Source organism: Pristiophorus japonicus, chromosome 9 (genome assembly GCF_044704955.1).
Source record: "Pristiophorus japonicus isolate sPriJap1 chromosome 9, sPriJap1.hap1, whole genome shotgun sequence".
Lineage (NCBI taxonomy): Eukaryota > Metazoa > Chordata > Chondrichthyes > Pristiophoridae > Pristiophorus > Pristiophorus japonicus.
The window spans coordinates 218372135-218393174 of NC_091985.1; the positions used below are offsets into that span (position 1 = coordinate 218372135).

At 49.2% G+C, this 21040-nt stretch overlaps 1 pseudogene; it reads right to left on the reverse strand.

The window, feature by feature from the left end:
- Nucleotides 1-21040, reverse strand: part of LOC139273708 (zinc finger protein 721-like) — a 494469-nt pseudogene that overhangs the window by 29467 nt on the left and 443962 nt on the right.

The window sequence follows — 21040 nt, forward strand, 5'->3', positions numbered from 1 at the left end:
AGAGTTAGATGTAGTCCTTACTACTAAGAGGATCAAGGGGTATGGTGAGAAAGCAGGAATGGGGTACTGAAGTTGCATGTTCAGCCATGAACTCATTGAATGGCGGTGCAGGCTAGAAAGGCCGAATGGCCTACTCCTGCACCTATTTTCTATGTTTCTATTTAGACGGGAATCTTAACCCAAACATCACATCAACATCTGACAGTCACTCGATTCACCAGGACCTGAATATCATCGGCCTTTGAATGTGAAAGGACAATTGATTGTCTGTTCTGTCTGTGGGAAAAGATTTCAAACATCAGTGTGACTGATAAAGCACCGAGACACACACACACACCTGAGTGAGAGTTTTCCAGTGCATTGACTGTGGAAAGAGCTTTAACTAGTTGCACAGCCTGAAAAAACATTGTTCCATTCACAGCGGGGAGACACTATACACTTGTTCTGTGTGTGGACGAGGCTTCAACTGATCGTCCAACCTGGAGAGACACAAGGACACACGCACCACGGAGAAACATAGAAACATAGAAAATAGGTGCAGTAGGCCATTCGGCCTTTCTAGCCTGCACCGCCATTCAATGAGTTCATGGCTGAACATGCAACTTCAGTACCCCATTCCTGCTTTCTCGCCATACCCCTTGATCCCCCTAGTAGTAAGGACGACATCTAACTCCTTTTTGAATATATTTAGTGAATTGGCCTCAACAACTTTCTGTGGTAGAGAATTCCATAGGTTCATCACTCTCTGGGTGAAGAAGTTTCTCCTCATCTCGGTCCTAAATGGCTTACCCCTTATCCGTGGGAATGTGGGAAGGGATTCAATTATCCATCTGATCTGGAAATTCATTGACGCAGTCACACTGGGGAGAGGCTGTTCACCTGCCCAGTGTGTGAGAAGGGATTCACTCGGCCATTTCACCTCACTGAACACCAGCGAGTTCACACTGATAAGAGACTTTTTAAATGCTGTCACTGTGAGAAGAGCTTTAAAAGCAGAAATAATCTGCTTGCACACCAACACACTCACACTGGGAAGAGGCCGTTCACCTGCCCTGTGTGTGAGAAGGGATTCACTCAGTTATCCACCTCACTGAACACCAGCGATTTCACACTGGTAAGAGACTTTTTAAATGCTCTGACTGTGAGAAGAGCTTTACTCAGTTATCCACACTGGGGAAACACAAGCGAGTTCACACTGGGGAAAGAGCTTTTAAATGCTCAGATGAGCTGAGTAAACACCAGCTTATTCACACTGATAAAAGATCATTCAGGTGCTCGCACTGTGGGAAGAGCTTCAGGCAGTCATCAACCCTCATTGTACACCAGTGGAGGCATACAACTCCAGGGAGCAGCGCGAGCTGGTGCAGGAGGCCGACGGCAGCGAAGAGTGATGTCATCAAGGTCCAGGTCAGTGATTGCAGCGTGGGCAGATACAGCAGGAGCGGTGAGGTCGGGGCGAAGGAGCGGCGAGAGACTGTAGAGGGATGTTAGCGGGGCCCAGGGGAGGAGTGAGTTCGGGGCCAGGGGCAGCGCGGGCCAGCCCACACTGCGATACGTGCACACACGAGGTCTGTGCAGCAGAGCTGGTCTCCAGTCGTCTTGGGTAATCCTAGTCACTCTGTCAAGCCCATGTTGTGGCTGGTGTGTAACAGCCACCATACGTTAAAAAAATCCACGCACAGGCATCTTCCACCCTTGAGGATGTAGTTTGGGTGCTTCATTGAAACACCTGTGAACTCATCCTGTTTTTGGCATGGAAGCAAGTCATCCTTGTTTTGAGGAACTGCTTATGATGATGCTGACACCAGTGAGTTCACACTGGGGAGAGGCTGTTCACCTGCTGTGTGTGTCGGAAGGGATTCACTCAGTCATTCCACCTCACTGAACACAGGCGAGTTCACCGTGATAATAGACCGTTTAAATGTTCTGACTGTGAAAAGAACTTTAAAAGGTCACAAGATCTGCGGAACCACCAGCGAGTTCACGCTGGGGAGAGGCCGTTCACCTGCTCAGTGTGTGCGAAGGGATTCACTCGATCATCCCGCCTTCTAATACAGCAGTTCACAGGTGACTGCAGGGGTTGGATTCTGCTGTTAACCACATCCAGGACTGAACCATGTTCATTCTGGCAGTTGGAGTTTGTTTCTGCTGATGTTAATAACTTTTATAGCTGGGCTAGTTTAATATTCTGTTCAAATGGCAAATAAATCAGCTTTCCTTTAAACACGAGATAAGAGGAGACTAATTAATGTCCTCTTACTGTCGGTTCCATTTTTGGGCATTTTCTCCTTTCTAGCTCTAGACGATTTCAGTTTTGATACCTTCGGTTACTCTTATGGACAAATCCTAGCTTCCCATACCTTCCAGAGCTTTGGTATCCAGGGAAGGTATCGGTAACATGCCCGGGATCACTAAACACAAAACCCAGTCTGTTAATCACTTTCAGTTACTGGACTTTGCGTGCGCCCCACAGCCCTTTAGCTGCTTCTTTTAGTGAGTTGCTAGTTCGAGTTAACCCTCCCCTGACAAGCAGAAGCTCGCCTTGTGACGCATTCCTTCCACCTGCAGTTCATTGTAAAATCTCGGCAATACCGACAGGCCAAACACTGTTTTATCCACTCAATCTGCCCAAGCACACCGGAAACAAAGTGACTAATTCGATAACACCTGGAGGCAAACTCAGCTCTCGGGAGATTTTAAAAGGGCACTGCGCAGATACACTGTGCACAGCTCTGGTCTCCGTATCACAAAAAGGCAAGAGAGGCAGTGGGGAAAGTGCAACAAAAGATTCACAAGGATGATACCGGAACCGAGAGATTATAATCAGGAAAGCCTGAACAAGCTGGGAGACGGCTGAGGGGTGACCTGATGGAGATCTTTAAGATTATGAAGCGGTTCGATAGGGTAGACGTAGAGAAGATGTTTCCACTTGTGGGGGAATCCAAAACTAGGGGTCATAAACATAAGATAGTCACGAATAAATCCAATAGGGAACTCATAAGATCATAATAAGAACATAAGAATTAGGAACAGGAGTAGGCCATCTAGCCCCTCGAGCCTGCTCCACCATTCAACAAGATCATGGCTGATCTGGCCGTGGACTCAGCTCCACTTACCTGCCCGCTCCCCGCAACCCTTAATTCCCTTATTGGTTAAAAGTCTATCTATCTGTGATTTGAATACATTCAATGAGCTAGCCTCAACTGCTTCCTTGGGCAGAGAATTCCATAGATTCACAACCCTCTGGGAGAAGAAATTCCTTCTCAACTCAGTTTTAAATTGGCTCCCCCGTATTTTGAGGCTGTGCCCCCTAGTTCTAGTCTCCCCGACCAGTGGAAACAACCTCTCTGCCTCTATCTTGTCAATCCCTTTCATTATTTTAAATGTTTCTATAAGATCACCCCTCATCCTTCTGAACTCCAACGAGTAAAGACCCAGTCTACTCAATCTATCATCATAAGGTAATCCCCTCATCTCCGGAATCAGCCGAGTGAATCATCTCTGTACCCCCTCCAAAGCCAGTATATCCTTCCTTAAGTAAAGTGACCAAAACTGCATGCAGTACTCCAGGTACAGCCTCACCAATACCCTATACAGTTGCAGCAGGACATCCCTGCTTTTGTACTCCATCCCTCTCGCAATGAAGGCCAACATTCCATTCACCTTTCTGATTGCCTGCTGCACCTGCAAACTAACTTTTTGGGATTCATGCACAAGGACCCCCAGGTCCCTCTGCACCGCAGCATGTTGTAATTTCTCCCCATTCAAATAATATTCCCTTTTACTGTTTTTTTTCCCCAAGGTGGATGACCTCACACTTTCCAACATTGTATTCCATCTGCCAAACCTTAGCCCATTCGCTTAACTTATCTAAATCTCTTTGCAGCCTCTGTGTCCTCTACACAACCCGCTTTTCCACGAATCTTTGTGTCATCTGCAAATTTTGTTGCACTACACTCTGTCCCCTCTTCTAGGTCATCTATGTATATCGTAAACAGTTGTGGTCCCAGTACTGATCCCTGCGGCACACCACTAACCACTGATTTCCAATCGGAAAAGGACCTGACTCTCTGCTTTCTGTTCGCCAGCCAATTCTCTATCCATGCTAATACATTTCCTCTGACTCCGCGTACCTTTATCTTCTGCAGTAACCTTTTGTGTGGCACCTTATCAAATGCCTTTTGGAAAACTAAATACACCACATCCATCGGTACACCTCTATCCACCATGCTCGTTATATCCTCAAAGAATTCCAGTAAGTTAGTTAAACACGATTTCCCTTTCATGAATCCATGCTGTGTCTGCTTGATTGCACTATTCCTATCCAGATGTCCCACTATTTCTTCCTTAATGATAGTTTCAAGCATTTTCCCCACTACAGATGTTAAACTAACCGGCCTATAGTTACCTGCCTTTTGCCTGCCCCATTTTTTAAACAGAGGCGTTACATTAGCTGCTCTCCAATCCGCTGGTACCTCCCCAGAGTCCAGAGAATTTTGGTAGATTGTAACCAATGCATCTGCTATAACTTCCGCCATCTCTTTTAATAACCTGGGATGCATTTCATCAGGACCAGGGGACTTGTCTACCTTGAGTCCCATTAGCCTGTCCAGCACTACCCGCCTAGTGATAGTGGTTGTCTCAAGGTCCTCCCTTCCCACATTCCTGTGACCAGCAATTTTTGGCATGGTTTTTGTGTCTTCCACTGTGAAGACCGAAGCAAAATAATTGTTTAAGGTCTCAGCCATTTCCACATTTCCCATTATTAAATCCCCCTTCTCATCTTCTAAGGGACCAACATTTACTTTCGTCACTCTTTTCCGTTTTATATATCTGTAAAAGCTTTTACTATCTGTTTTTATGTTTTGCGCAAGTTTATTTTCGTAATCTATCTTTTCTTTCTTTATTGCTTTCTTAATCATTCTTTGCTGTCGTTTAAAATGTTCCCAATCTTCCAGTTTCCCACTAACCTTGGCCACTCTATACGCATTGGTTTTTAATTTGATACTCTCCTTTATTTCCTTGGTTATTCACAGCTGGTTATCCCTTCTCTTACCGTCCTTCCTTTTCACTGGAATATATTTTTGTTGAGCACTATGAAAGAGCTCCTTAAAAGTCCTCTACTGTTCCTCAATTGTGCCACCGTTTAGTCTGTGTTTCCAGTCTACTTTAGCCAACTCTGCTCTCATCCCACTGTCGTCCCCTTTGTTTAAGCATAGTACGCTCGTTTGAGACACTATTTCCTCATCCTCAATCTGCATTACAAATTCAACCATACTGTGGTCACTCATTCCGAGAGGATCTTTTACTAGGAGATCGTTTATTATTCCTGTCTCATTACACAGAACCAGATCTAAGATAGCTTGCTCCCTTGTAGGTTCTGTAACATACTGTTCTAAGAAACAATCCCGTATGCATTCTATGAATTCCTCCTCCAGGCTACCCCGTGCGATTTGATTTGACCAATCGATATGTAGGTTAAAATCCCCCATGACTACTGCCGTTCCTTTTTCACATGCCTCCATTATTCCCTTGATTATTGCCCGCCCCACCGTGAAGTTATTATTTGGGGGCCTATAAACTACGCCCACCAGTGACTTTTTCCCCTTACTATCCCTAATCTCCACCCACAATGATTCAACATTTTGTTCATTAGAGCCAATATCGTCTCTCACAACTGCCCTGATATCATCCTTTATTAACAGAGCTACCACACTTCCTTTCTCTTCTTGTCTATCTTTCTGAATTGTTAGATACCCCTGTATGTTTAATTCCCAGTCTTGGTCACCCTGCAACCACGTTTCTGTAATGGCCACCAAATCATACCCATTTGTAATGATTTGTGCCGTCAACTCATTTACTTTATTTCGAATGCTGCGTGCGTTTAGGTAGAGTGTTTTAATACTAGTTTTTAATCCATGATTTTTAGTTTTGACCCCTCCTGCAGCACCTTTATATTCAGTGGCCCTATTTGTTTTTTGCCTTGGGTTTCTCTGCCCTCCACTTTTACTCATCTCCTTTCTGTCTTTTGCTTTTGTTTCCCTCTGTCTCCCTGCATTGGTTCCCATTCCCCTGCCATATTAGTTTAACTCCTCCCCAACAGCACTAGCAAACACTCCCCCTAGGACATTGGTTCCGGTCCTGCCTAGGTGCAGACCGTCCAGTTTGTACTGGTCCCACCTCCCCTAGAACCGGTTCCAATGTCCCAGGAATTTGAATCCCTCCCTGCTGCACCACTGCTCAAGCCACGTATTCATCTGAGCTGTCCTGCGATTCCTACTATGACTAGCACATGGCACTGGTAGCAATCCCGAGATTACTACTTTTGAGGTCCTACGTTTTAATTTAGCTCCTAGCTCCTTAAATTCATCTCGTAGGACCTCATCCCTTTTTTTACCTATATCGTTGGTACCAATCTGCACCACGACAACTGGCTGTTCACCCTTCCTTTTCAGAATGTCCTGCACCCGCTCCGAGACATCCTTGACCCTTGCACCAGGGAGGCAACATACCATCCTGGAGTCTCGGTTGCGGCCGCAGAAACGCCTATCTATTCCCCTTACAATCGAATCCCCTATCACTCGGGAGAAATGTCTTTACCCAGAGAGTGCTAAGAATGTGGAGGAGTTGAGGCGAGTAGCATCGATGCATAGTTTAAAGGGAAGCTAGATAAACACAAGAGGGAGAAAGGAATAAAAGGTTATACTGATAGGGTTAGATGAAGTGGGGTGGGAGGAGGCTTGTGTGGAGCATAAACACCGGCATAGACCAGATGGGCCGAATGGCCTCTTTCTGTGCTGTAAATTCTCTGTAATCTCTCCCACCTTCCACGTGTGAATAGAGCTTCATGCCTGCAAACCTGTTTAAATTTGCCCTTTCCCGGGGTTTTCCCCTGAGCATGTGCTGGGGCCCAGTGGGCTTTCACTGCTCCGGGGTATTTCCGGGTGTGTCCGCACTGCCCCTGGAATTCCCACACATTGCTCCCTGGGTGTGAGGCCAGCGCTCTGTGCCTTTAAACACTGGAGTGAAGCCGAGTCCTGCAGGCACACAGTCACTAGGAGCAGTTTCTAACTGTCCAGACTGACCGTTTGGGGAGATTAGTCCCACCTTTGGGATAGTTATGGTTTCTTCCCATTGTCCCGTTGCTTGTTCCCTTCCCTGTGTTCACTTCCAGCCCTTGAACCTGAATCATGTGTAAGAAGGATACCCTCTGTATAAAGAGACACCTTGTGTTTTCTCCCACCACTCGAATCTCTCTTATTCCTCAATTCTAACCATAGATTTACAACCTTCAGAGAAGAAATTCCTCCTCATCTCCGTCTTAAAAGGGCGACCACTTATTCTGAAACTACGCCCCCTAGTTCTAGATTCCCCCACGAGGGGAAACATCCTCTCTGCTCTACCCTGTCGACCACTCTCAGAATCTTACACGTTTCAAAAAGATCACCTCTCATTCTTCTAAACTCCAATGCGTGTAGGCTCAACATGCTCAATCTTTCTTCATATAACCCCTTCATCTCAGGAATCAACCTTGTTAGCCTTCTCTGAACTGCCTCCAATGCAAGTATATCCCTCCTTAAATAAAGAGACCAAAACTGTACGCAGTATTATCAGTGGTCTTACCAACGCCCTGTACAGTTGTAGCAGGACTTCCTTACTTTTATACTCTATCCCCTTTGCAATAAAGACCAACATTCCATTTGCCTTCCTGATCACTTGCTGTACCTGGGAGTGTTGGATGGGACAGTGTAGAGGGTGCTTTACTCTGTATCTAACTCAGGTTGTGCCTGGCCTGGGAATGTCTGTTGGAACCCCCGGGAGCGCTTCACTGGGCTGTTTAGAGAGAGATTTACCCTTTATCTAAATTATGCTGTATCTGCCCTCGGAGTGTTTGATGGGACAGTGTAGAGGGAGCTTTACTCTGTATCTAACCCGTGCTGTACCTGCCCTGGGAGTGTTTGATGGGACAGTGTAGAGGGAGCTTTACTCTGTATCTAACCCACGCTGTACCTGGCATCCAGGAAGGAGCTGAACACCTCGAGTTTCTTCGCCGAGAGCAAGCTGAAGCCAAGTGTCGACACTGGAAGGAGCGCAGGGCAACCCAGGCACCCCAACCACCCAAACACCCTCTGCCCCATCTGTGACAGAGACTGTAGGTCCCGCATTGGACGCTTCAGTCACCTGAGAACTCATTTTTAGTGTGGAAGCAGTTCATCCTCGACTCTGAGGGACTGCCTGTGATGATGACATGATGATCTAACCCGTGCTGTACCTGCCCTGGGACTGTTTAATGGGCAATGTAGAGGGTGATTTACTGTGTATTTAATTTGTGCTGTCATCATCATCATCATAGGCAGTCCCTCGGAATCGAGGAAGACTTGCTTCCACTCTTAGCATGGGTTCTTAGGTGGCTGTACAGTCCAATAAGAGAACCACAGTCTCCGTCACAGGCGGGACAGCCAGTGGCTGAGGGGAAGAGTGGGCAGGGAGCCTGGTTTGCCGCACACTCCTTCCGCTGCCTGCGCTTGGTTTCTGCATGCTCTCGGCTACGAAACTTGAGGAGCTCAACACCCTCCCGGATGCACTTCGGGTGGTCTTTGGTCAGGGAAACCCAGGTGTCAGTGGGGATATCGCACTTTATCAGGGAGGCTTTGAGGGTGTCCTTGTAACCTTTCCTCTGCCCGCCATTGGTTCGTTTGCCATGGGCGAGTTCCGAGTAGAGCGCTTGCTTTGGGAATCTAGTGTCTGGCATGCGAACTAGGTGGCCTGCCCAGTGGAGCTGATCAAGTGTGGTCAGTGCTTCAATGCTGGGGATGTTGGCCTGGACGAGAAGGCTAATGTTTGTGCGTCTGTCCTCCCAGGGGATTTGCAGGATCTTGCGGAGACATCGTTGGTGGTATTTCTCCAGCGACTTGAGGTGTCTACTGTACATGGTCCATGTCTCTGAGCCATACAGGAGGGCCTTGTAGACCATGAGCTTGGTGACAGTTTTGAGGGCGTGGTCTTCAAACACTCTTTTCCTCAGGCGGCCGAAGGCTGTACTGGAGGCGGTGCTGGATCTCGTCGTCAATGTCTGCTCTTGTTGATAGGAGGCTCCCGAGATAAGGGACGTTGTCCACGTTGTCCAGGGCCGCGTCGTAGATCTTGATGTCTGGGGGGCAGTGCTGTGTGGCGAGGACAGGCTGGTGGAGGTCTTTTGTCTTACTGGTGTGCTGTACCGGCCTTGGAATATAGAGTGGGACAGCGTAGAGGGAGCTTTAACCTGTAACCTGTGCTGTACCTGCCCTGGGAGTGTTTGATGGGACAGTGTAGAGGGAGCTTTACTCTGTATATAACCCGTACTTTCCCTGCCCTGGGATTGTTTGATGGTATAGCGTAGAAACATAGAAACACAGAAAATAGGTGCAGGAGTAGGCCATTCGGCCCTTCGAGCCTGCACCGCCATTCAATGAGTTCATGGCTGAACATGCAACCGTAGTACCCCATTCCTGCTTTCTCGCCATACCCCTTGATCCCCCTAGTAGTAAGGACTATATCTAACTCCTTTTTGAATATATTTAGTGAATTGGCCTCAACAACTTTCTGTGGTAGAGAATTCCACAGGTTCACCACTCTCTGGGTGAAGAATTTTCTCCTTATCTCAGTCCTAAATGGCTTACCCCTTATCCTTAGACTGTGACCCCTGGTTCTGGACTTCCCCAACATTGGGAACATTCTTCCTGCATCTAACCTGTCTAACCCCGTCAGAATTTTAAACGTTTCTATGAGATCCCCTCTCATTCTTCTGAACTCCAGTGAATACAAGCCCAGTTGATCCAGTCTTTCTTGATATGTCAGTCCCGCCATCCCGGGAATCAGTCTGGTGAACCTTCGCTGCACTCCCTCAATAGTAAGAATGTCCTTCCTCAAGTTAGGAGACCAAAACTGTACACAATACTCCAGATGTGGCCTCACCAAGGCCCTGTACAACTGTAGCAACACCTCCCTGCCCCTGTACTCAAATCCCCTCACTATGAAGGCTAACATACCATTGCTTTCTTAACCGCCTGCTGTACCTGCATGCCAACCTTCAATGACTGATGTACCATGACACCCAGATCTCGTTGCACCTCCCCTTTTCCTAATCTGTCACCATTCAGATAATAGTCTGTCTCTCTGTTTTTACCACCGAAGTGGATAACCTCACATTTATCCACATTATACTCCATCTGCAAAATTTGTTTGATATCTTGCTGCATTACGCAGCTTTCTTCTTCATTATGAACCACACAGCCGATTTTAGTATCTTCTGCAAACTTCTTAATCATACCCCCTATATTCAAATCTAGATCATTAATGTATATCACAAAAAGCAAGCGACCTAGTACAGAGTCCTGCGGAACCCCACTGGAATTATCCTTCCAGTCACAAAAACACCCATCAACCATTACCCTTTGCTTCCTGCCTCTGAGCCAATTTTGGATCCAACTTGCCACTTTGTGCTGGACCCCATGGGCTTTTACTTTTGTGACCAGTCTGCCACGTGGGACCTTATCAAAAGCTTTGCTAAAATCCATATACACAACATCATACACACTGCCCCCATCGACCCTCCTGGTTACCTCCTAGAGGGAGATATACTCTGAATCTGAACCATGCTATACCTGTCCTGGGAGTGATTGATGGGACATTCAAGAGGGAGTTTTACTCTGTACCTAACTTGTACTATACCTGGCCTGGGAGTGTTTGATGGGATAGCGTAGAGGGAGCTTTACTCTGTATCTAATCTGTGCTGTACCTGTCCTGGGAGTGTTTGATGGGACAGTGTAGAGGGGTATGGAGAGAAAGCAGGAACAGGGTACAGAAGGAATGATCAGCCATGATCTTATTGAATGGTGGTGCAGGCTTGAAGGGCCGGTGGCCTACTCCTGCACCTATTTTCTAGGTTGGGGCAGTGTAGACGGAACTTTACACTGTATCTAACCCTTGCCGTACCTGCCCTGGGATTGTTTAAGACAGTGTAGAAGGAGATGTACTCCGTACCTAACCTGTGCTGAACCTGCCCTGGTAATGTTTGATGGGACAGTGTAGAGGGAGAAATTACATTGTATTTAACCCATGCTGTACCTGCCCAGTGACTCTTTGATGGGACAATATAGAGGGAGCTTTATTCTGTATCTAACCCATGCTGTGAAGGCGGCAGGAACTTGCATTTCTATAATGACTTTCCTGCCTTCAGATCCTCTCAAAGTGCTTCACAATCAATGAAGAACTTTTGACGTGTAGTTACTATTGTAATATAGGAAATGTGGTTCACCAGCCCTGGGTGTGTTTGATGGGACAGTGTAGAGGGGACTTTACTCTGTGTATCTAACCCGGGCTGTACCTGTCCTGGGTGTGTTTGATGGGACAGTGTAGAGGGGACTTTACTCTGTATCTAACCTGTGCTGTACCTGTCCTGGGTGTGTTTGATGGGACAGTGTAGAGGGGACTTTACTCTGTGTCTAACCCAGGCTGTACCTGCCCTGGGAGTTTTTAAATGGAACCACATAGAGGAAGCTTTACTCTGTGTCTAATCCGTGCTGTGAAGAAGGCAGGAACCACCTTCAGGTCCTCTCAAAGTACTTTAGAAACAATTAAGTACTTTTGAAGTGTAGTTACTATTTGCAATGGAGGAAATGTGGTACACCTGCCTGGAGTGTTTGGGACAGGGTAGAGGGAGATTTACTCTGTATCTAACCCATGCTGTAGGGTTAGTCCTGACATCAGTAGCCAATGTAACCCCACTATTTAAGAAAGGAGGAAGAGAGAAAATATGGGAACTACAGACCAGTTAGCCTGACATCAGTAGTAGGGAAAATGCTAGAATGTATTATTCAGGATATGGTAACAGGGCACTTAGGAAGTGATAATAGGACTGGGCAGAGTCAACATGGATTTATGAAAGGGAAATCGTATTTGATAAATCTGTGAGCGTTTTCTGAGGTTGTAACTGGTGGAATAGATAAAGGGGGAACCAGTGGATGTGGTGTATTTGGAGTTTCAGAAGGCATTCGATAAGGTGCCACACAAGAGGTTATTAAACAAAATTAGGGCTCATGGGATTGGACATGGATTTAGGATTGGTTAACGGACAGAAAACAGAAAGTAGAAAGAAACGGGTTATTTTTGGGTTGGCAGGCTTTAACTAGTGGGGTACCAGAAGGATTGGTGCTTGGGCCTCAGCTAATTACAATCTATATCAATGTTTTGGATGACGGGACCAAATGTAATTTTTCCATGCTTGCTAATGATATAAAACTAGGTGGGAATGTAAATTGTGAGGAGGATGCAAATAGGCTGCAAGGAGATATAGACAGGCTAAGTGAGTGGACAAGAACATGTAAAATGGAATATAATGTAGGGAAATGTGAAGTTATCCACTTTGGTAGGAAAAATAGAAAAATGATGAGAAATTGGGAAATGTTGGTGTTCAGAGGGACCTGGGTGTCACTGTAAACGAATCACTGAACGGTAACTTGCAGGTACAGCAAGCAATTAGGAAAGGAAATAGTATGTTGGCCTTTATTACAAGAGGATTTCAGAACATGAGAAATAAAAGCAGGAGTGGGCCAATCAGTCCCTCGAGCCTGCTGCGCAATTAAATAAGTTCAGGGCTGATCTTCTACCTCAACTCCACTTTCCTGCACTATCCCCATATCCCTTGATTCCCCGGTGTCCAAAAATCTATCGATGTCTGTCTTGAAAATACTCAACAATTGAGCATCTACAGCCCTTTGGGGTAGAGAATTCCAAAGATTCACCACCAACTGAGTTAAGATGTTTCTCCTCATCTCAGTCCTAAATGGCAGACCCCTTATTCTGAGACTGTGACCCCTGGTTCTAGATTCCCCAGCCAGAGGAAACATCCTCCCTGCATCAACCCTGTCAAGCCCTTTAAGAATTTTGTATGTTTCAATGAGATCACCTCTCATTCTTCTAAACTCTAGAGAATATAGGCCTAATCTATTCAATCGCCCCTCATAGGACAATCCCCCCATCCCAGGTATCAGTCTGGTGAACCTTTGTTGCATTCCCTCTATGGCAAGTTTATCCTTCCTTAGGTAAAGAGACCTAAACTGCACACAATACTCCAGGTGTGGTCTCACCAGGGCCCTATATAATTGCAGTACAAGAGTAAAGACGTCTTTAAGGAGGGCAACCAGTGAGTGTAGAACTGAACCCAGCCAGAGTCAGCACCTTCAGGGGAGGAGAGGGAGGGGAACCAGGGAGTGTAGAACTGAACCCAGACAGAGTCAGCACCTTCAGGGGAGGAGAGGGAGGGGAACCAGTGAGTGTAGAACTGAACCCAGACAGGGATATGTTGGCCTTTATTACAAAAGGATTTAAGTACAAGAGTAAGGACATCTTATTGCAATTATATCGGACCCTGTTGAGACTGCATCTGGAGTATTGTGTACAGTTTTGGTCTCCTTACCCAAGGAAGGATAAACTTGCCACAGAGGGAGTGCAATGAAGGTTCACCAGACTGATTCCTGGGATGGGGAGGTTATCCTATGAGGATTGAGCAGACTAGGCCTATATGCTCTGGATTTAAGAATGAATGAGAGGTGAGAGGCAATGACAACATTTCATGAACGAATAAAAGAAAAAGAATATGTGAGCGAGGTGTTTAAATTTGATCAAGGACACTGGCCAAATTATCAGAGACACTCCCTGTCCTTCAGGACCTGTGTCCAGGGGAGAAGCTGATGGTTTATCTGATCATCTTTGGGGTTTATCTGATCACCTTTGGGTTAAATGTTGTGCTCATCGAGCTGAGCAGCTCGTGCCAGCATCAAACACTCTCCAGTCGGACACAGTACGGGTTAAATACAGAGTGAACCCATCGGTCTCTCCCCGACACAAATACTGAGGGACAGGGAGTGTCCGGGAGAATGACATTTCTCACTCAATAAGGTATAAATTCATCGTGTACCTCTCCCCATTAATCCTAGGCTCCACACAGGTCGAATCCTGCTCCCGTTTCCCTTCCTGTAACAGCACTGAGCTAAACCCAGCCCATAATGAGCAGGGCTCAGGGAGGTTAGTTGCTAGGCACTGCAGTGATGTCATAAAGCAGGGCCATTCAGCCCAGCTGGTCCTTTCCTTGTCCCTTTAAAGGTGGAGAGCTGGGACATCCTGTCTCAACACACATCCCCCTGTTCATACTGAGAATCCCCAGGGAAGGGCCAGGGCCCAGAGTGTGGAATACAACCAAGGGGGAAAGGGGAGGAGCGAAGGGGAGGTAAATCAAGGAGTAGGGACTGAGGGACAGCAAGCTTCAGTTTTAGAGCCTGTAGACCTCAGGAGGGAAAGACCGAGTTCAGTAGTTTTATGATCCAGGGAGAGAATAAGAAGCAGATGGGGAGTCTGGTGTGGATTCCAGCACAGTGAGGATATAGGGGGAGGGAGATTGTGTGGGGCCATGTATTCGGGTGTTGGAGGGACAAGAGAGGAAAGGTCAGAGGAGCAATTACTGCAGCAGTGTCCATAAATAGTGAGAGAGAGAAGGTGGGGGTTAGAGTGGACCCTGGACAGTCTGTTACACTGTCTGTTTGCTGTGACCAGCTTTCCTTCTGTTAAAAATAGCCTCCTGTAGCCCAGTGACACAGACAGCCCATTAAACTCCACCAATGTCCTTTGGTCTGGTGAGGTCTCCCTTTGTGAAACATGGGCTGTTAAAGCTTCTCATTCTGACTCGCTCGCTGAGAAATAAGCTGCAGAACAGCCGACACCGTCAGCTTTCAGGAGATGTTTCACTTTGGAGATTGGATTGACCATTGAGTTTGACTAAATTGATATTGAAGTAACAATGCTGCTTTGCCCCGTGACAATAACAGATTAAATACAGTATTACAGGAACTCACTGCCCTGGATGGTTGAAGTGGACCGTGTGATATAATACAATTTTCTGTCCTGTAAGATTTGGACATCTCATAGATCCATCCTTTTAAAAAGTTGTGGGAACTCAGTACTCAGATAGATTCCACACAGTTTGTAACAAATGCTCAATCAGCTCGTCTTATTGTCGAGACATCAAGGACCCGACACACTGCGTATGTGGGACACAAAGCTCATTTATTTTACGTTGATACGGATTAAACTCCAGCCCAGTTATAGGGGTTACTAACAGCAGCTTTAGCAAGCCTCAACAACCAGAATGAACATGGTTCAGTCCTGGATATGATTAACAGCAACAGCAGAATCCAACCCCTGTACTCACTTGTGAACTCGCTGGTGCCTCAGCAGGTTGGAGCAGGTGAACGGCTCCCCAGTGTGAATTCGCTGGTGTGTCAACAGATCCTTTGTGCTTTTAAAGCACTTCTCACAGTCAGAACATTTAAACGGTCTCTTATCAGTGTGAACAAGCTGCAGTGTCCTGACTTTGGATTAATGAGTGAATCTCATACCACACACGAAGTCTGAGAATGGCCTTTTCCCAGTGTGAACTCGTCGTGTGTCAGCAGATTAGATGAATGAGTGAATTCTTCCCACATACGGAGCAGGTGAACGACCTCTCCCTGGTGTTTCAATAGGTTGGACGAGTGAGCAAATGTCTTTGCACAGTGAGAGCTCCTAAACAATCTCTCCGGAGTGTGAACTCGCTGGTGTGCCAGCAGGTGGTTGGATTGACAATATCCCTTCCCACACACTGAGCAGGCGGACGGCCTCTTACTAGCATGAATTTGCTGGTTTTTCAGCAGGTTCAATGATTCTTTGAAAGTCTTTAGACAATGAGAACAACGGAATGGCCTCTCCCCGGTGTGAAGATGTCGATGAGTTTCCAGCACACAGGTAATTGAATCTCTTCCCACAGTCCCCACATTTCTACGGTTTCTCCATGGTGCGGGTGTCCTTGTGTCTCTCCAGGTTGGATGATCAGTCGAAGCCTCGTCCACACACAGATCACGTGTACGGTTTCTCCCCGCTGTGAATGGTGCGATGTTTTTCAGGTAACTGGTTAAAGCTCTTTCCACAGTCTGTGCACTGGAACACTCTCACTCGGGTGTGTGTGTCTCTCTGTGTGCTTTTCCAGTCACACTGATGTTTGAAATCTTTTCCCACAGACAGAACAAACATTTCTCCTTCCACATTGAAAGGCCAATGATATTGGGTCCCTGATGAATGGAGTGAGTGTGTCAGAACATAAGAACATAAGAATTAGTAACAGGAGTAGGCCATCTAGCCCCTCGAGCCTGCTCCGCCATTCAATAAGATCATGGCTGATCTGGTCGTGGACTCAGCTCCACTTACCCGCCCTCTCCCCGTAACCCTTAATTCCCTTATTGGTTAAAAATCTATCTATCTTTGACTTGAAAACATTCAATGAGCTAGCCTCAACTGCTTCCTTGGGCAGAGAATTCCACAGATTCACAACCCTCTGGGAGAAGAAATTCTTTCTCAACTCGGTTTTAAATTGGCTCCTCCGTATTTTGAGGCTGTGCCCCCTAGTTCTAGACTCCCCTACCAGTGGAAACAACTACTCTGCCTCTATCTTGTCTATACCTTTCATGATTTTAAATTTTTCTGTAAGATCACCCCTCATCCTTCTGAACTCCAACGAGTAAAGACGCAGTCTACTCAATCTATCATCATAAGGTAACCCCCTCATCTCCGGAATCAGCCTAGTGAATCGTCTCTGTACCTCTTCCAAAGCTAGTATATCCTTCCTTAAGTAAGGTGACCAAAACTGCACGCAGTACTCCAGGTGCGGCCTTACCAATACCTTATACAGTTGCAGCAAGACTTCCCTGCTTTTGCACTCCATCCCTCTCGCAATGAAGGCCAACATTCCATTCGCCTTCCTGATTACCTGCTGCACCTGCAAACTAACCTTTTGGAATTCATGCACAAGGACTCAAAAGAGTTTCATGCACAAGGATCCCGCTTGAGGAGGGCGGTCAGTCGTTGGTGTGCGTCAGCGCCCAGCTCGCGACTTTCCGTCTTCAGACCCTGCAGAGATACCTTTACGTCGAGCCCCCTCCTAGGTGGTGCGCTCTGGCGAGGTATTTCTTCCGCCAGCAGCTCGACCTCAATTATGACACGCAGCTCCTGTTTGTGAACTTGGGGGGTGCCAGGACCGCCCTCCGGGAGCTGCCTGTCTTTTACAGGGAACTCATCAGGGTCTGGAACAAAGTCTCCACCAAGCGCAGCTCTCCGCCGGCTGGAGTGGCGGCCGTCCTGCAGGAACCGCTGCTCGGGAATCCGTACCTCCACGGCCGAGGCTTTATGTGGCGGTCGGAAGAGAGGGCTGTGGCTGGTGAGGTGACCAGGGTCAGGGACCTGCTCGATGGCGGAGGAGCGGGCTGGATGGCGCCAGACACGCTGGCGCGGCGCCTAAATTCTGCCAACGTCCGCCACGCGGCCGATGCCATCGAGTCGCTAAAAACAGCTCTGGGCCCTGACTCCGTTAGGTGCATCGAGGAGGCTCAAGCACGTGGGGAGATCCCGTCCGAACTGACCCCCGTCCGGACGGAATTCCTCATCGGCGCCAAACCCCGGAACCTCCCTCGGGGGCCGGTGCCTCACAACTTGAGCCGCCTCGGGGAAATCCCCTCCGTGCCTTTTAGTTCCGCGCGGAGGGGTTTCCTGTACGGGCTGCTCCTGCACACCCTCAACTTTGCCATCCTCGCCGGCCGTCCGGACACGCCATGGCGTACCATCTTGCCGTCCGGAGGAGGTGGGGGTCCCCGATGGAGGGCACTCTACGCAGGGGTCCTCCCACTATTCATCGGGGACTTGGCCTGGAGGGTGGTGCACGGAGCAGTGCCGTGCAATAAATTTTTAAGCCGGTTCACGGACTCCCAGGCCGCCTGCAATTTCTGCGGTCTGGAGGAGTCCGTGTTCAATGTTTTTATTGAATGCACAAGGTTGCAGCCCCTGTTCCACTATTTGAAGGGGCTGCTCCTGAAATTCTGGCTGCACTTCAGTCCCACTCTCCTGATCTTTGGGCACCCTGTGCGGAGGGGAGCGGGTAGGTCCGAAGGCCTCCTCGTAGGACTGCTCCTGGGCACGGCCAAGGGTGCCATCAGCCGGTCCAGGCAGCGGGCGGTCGAGGGGGTCGTTCAACCTGACTGCCTGCCTCTCTTCCGCTCTTACATCCGGTCCAGGGTGTCCTTGGAGATGGAGCACGCGGTGTCCACCGGTACGCTCGCGGCCTTCCGCGAGAGGTGGGCACCGGAGGGACTGGAGTGCATCATCACGCCCGGCAACCAAATTTTAATTTGATTTTACGTTTTAAAGTTAATTTGTTTTAATTGCCGGTGCTTTTAGTGTCCCCTTCCCTTTTATAGGGGGCACTGGGGAAAAATTGTGATTTTAGTGCCCAAAAAAAAACAAAAAAAAAAGAAAAAACACAAAAAAAAACAAAAAAGGGGGAAAAAAAAGGGCCTTGTAAATGTCTGGAGTGTCACCCAGGTCGGGTGGCACCGTTTAATGTTTTATGTTTTGCAGGCGAACTCCAAAAAGAGTTTCATGCACAAGGGACCAATCGTGAAGCAGTGGAGGCGTGTCCTGCTCAGTTGGAGCTGTGAGCAGTGAGGGAAGCAGCTAGCAACTTGAGCTCCTGCCTGGAGAGCCCTGAGACCAGCCCAGGAAGAGAAGGAAGGAAGGGGCTTCAACACCAACTTTTATCCAGAGGGAGAGGAGGAGAACAGAAAACATTTAACATCTTTTTACCATTCTGCAAGGAGTTGGAGAGAGGGGGAAAAACCAACAACATCCAGTGTGGAAGGAGGGAGACTCAACATTCTACAGGTGGGTGTGGGTGCATTTCCCCAAACAGACTTTGTTGTATCGGTGGGGGGAGGAAAGAAGACCACTGAGGGCCGGAACATCGCGGGGGGTGTGTGTGTGTGTGGGAGTGTGTGTGGGGGCCTTGCTTACAACTAGGCCCCCCCCACAATTGGAACCCCCCCCACCCCCCACATTTGCCTAGCCTGGGATAGCTGGAGCTACCAGGCTGAAGATTGTTTTCTTAATCACCCAATTAAAGATCGTTTAGGATTGTGTGCCTGGTGGCTCTAGCTACCCCAGGTGAAGACGTCTTCTCCCCCCACCTGAAGACCAACCCAAAGACTGTGTTTTTTTGTGTGTTTTGCCATCTGGGGAGTGCACCCACCCACAGCTGCGAGGGGAGACCTGCCCTCGCAGCCCCCCCCCTTCCCACCCCCCTCTCTCTTTCTCCGTTACCCTCTGTTTCTCCCCTCTCTCTCTGAGAACCCTTTTCTTCCTAATTTTTTTCAAAAAAAACAATTAAGACAACTGAGCAGAGGGAGCAAGGCCTCTCCCCAATTGCCAACGAGGGGAGAGGTGCCTCGTTAAGGGCTCCTCTGCTCAGTTAACATACGAGGCCATTAAAGACCATTAAGGCCTGTGACTTTGGGGTGGGTGTAGCCCTTAAAGGGACCCCGTGATGGCGACCCCATCCACGCCGGTGGCAGGGCCAGCGAAGACGTATGCGCAGGTGGCAACCGCTTCCACGGCACCTCCTGCGCCACCCGCTGCCCTGCCACCATTCAGACTCATTACAAAAAAACACGGGGTCAAGAGCTACACTCACCCCACAATGAGCATTGAGGAGTGCGTGTGGGCGATGGCTGGGGTAGTCGGCCCCTCGGCCATTGTCGCAGCCTCCAAGATGTCTGGGAAGGCTATTTTCTTCCTGGGGTCGGAGCGGGCGGTGTCCCTGGCCCTCGAAAAGGGGCTCACGGTGGGCGGGACGTTCCTGCCGGTGGACCCTCTCGAGGCCACCGCGCAGAGGGTCATCATATCGAACGTCCCGCCCTTTGTTCCCGCTGGGCTCCTCCTCCCTCACCTACACCAACCGGGGGAGGTAAGGTCGGGGATCAACCCCATACCGCTCGGCCTCAGGGAGAGCAGCCTGCGCCACGTGTTCTCCTTCCGCCGCCAGCTCTTTGTCCGGCTGGCGCGGGAGGAGACGACGGAGGGGTCTTTTAATGTGGTGCACGAGGGGACTGCCTACCGCGTCTTCTGGACGTCGGACGGCGTGCGGTGCCATGCCTGCAGAGAGGTGGGGCACGTTCGCAAGAACTGCCCCGCCTCCAAGGCCGCCAAACCACCGAAGGCGGCCAAGGCTGGCGCCGCCGCCACCCCTCCCCCTCGTTGCGTCCGCGTGCCGGGAGCCGTAGGTACGCGGGCATCATCGGAGGCCTTTGTTTTCAGGGCCTCCGGCGGGGGGGAGGGAGAGCGTCCGAGCGGAAAGAAGGCGCGGAACAAGAAGAAACATCTAGAGGCGGGTCCCCTCGGTGCGCCAGAAAGATTGACCACTGCGCTCAGCCCAACCCAGCCACCGGCGAGCGTGGGGTGCCCCGAGCCCGTGCCCGAGCCCTTGAACAACACCACAGAGGGGCCCGGGCGCGGGCAAGAAAAGGAAAAGGGGGGGGCGGAGCGGGAGGCCTCGGCAGACATGGAGGTCTCCCTGACTCCGCGCGCCCCCAGGAACAAAAGGAGGCACGGCTCCGATGAGACGGAGGGGGAACAACATCCCTCCGTGGAGGAGTTGGTGCCCGCCGCGTGTCCCGCGTCCCCAACCAGCGCCCCCAAGCAGCGCCGTAGGCGGGAGGAGTCTGTCCCCGGGGAGAGTGAAACAGTTGAGGCTGCCCAGCCTCTGCCTCCCGGGGATGGAGTGGAAGATCTGCCTGTCGTGGGGGGCGTGGGGACCGCGGAGGAATGCGTAGCCGCCGGGCCGGGCGTCCCGGGGGCTGAGGCGGGCAAGGCCGAAAAGGCCGAACCTGAGCCCGCCCAGCCAATACCCAACTTCCCCCGGGAGACGCTCGACCCGGCAGAAACACAATTTACTGTTTTTAATGAAACTGTAGATGCTGGGCCGGGGGGTGGCAGCGGGGAGGGGGAGGAACACCCACCCTCGCCCCTTACTTTGGAGCTGGTGCACTTGGGGAGCCTGGGGATTTCCCATGGCCGGGTCTCTCCTTGTTCCCCGGTTCCGGAGGCGGAGGGGGAACCCCTTCCGCTGTCATTTCCCGACCCAGCACCATTT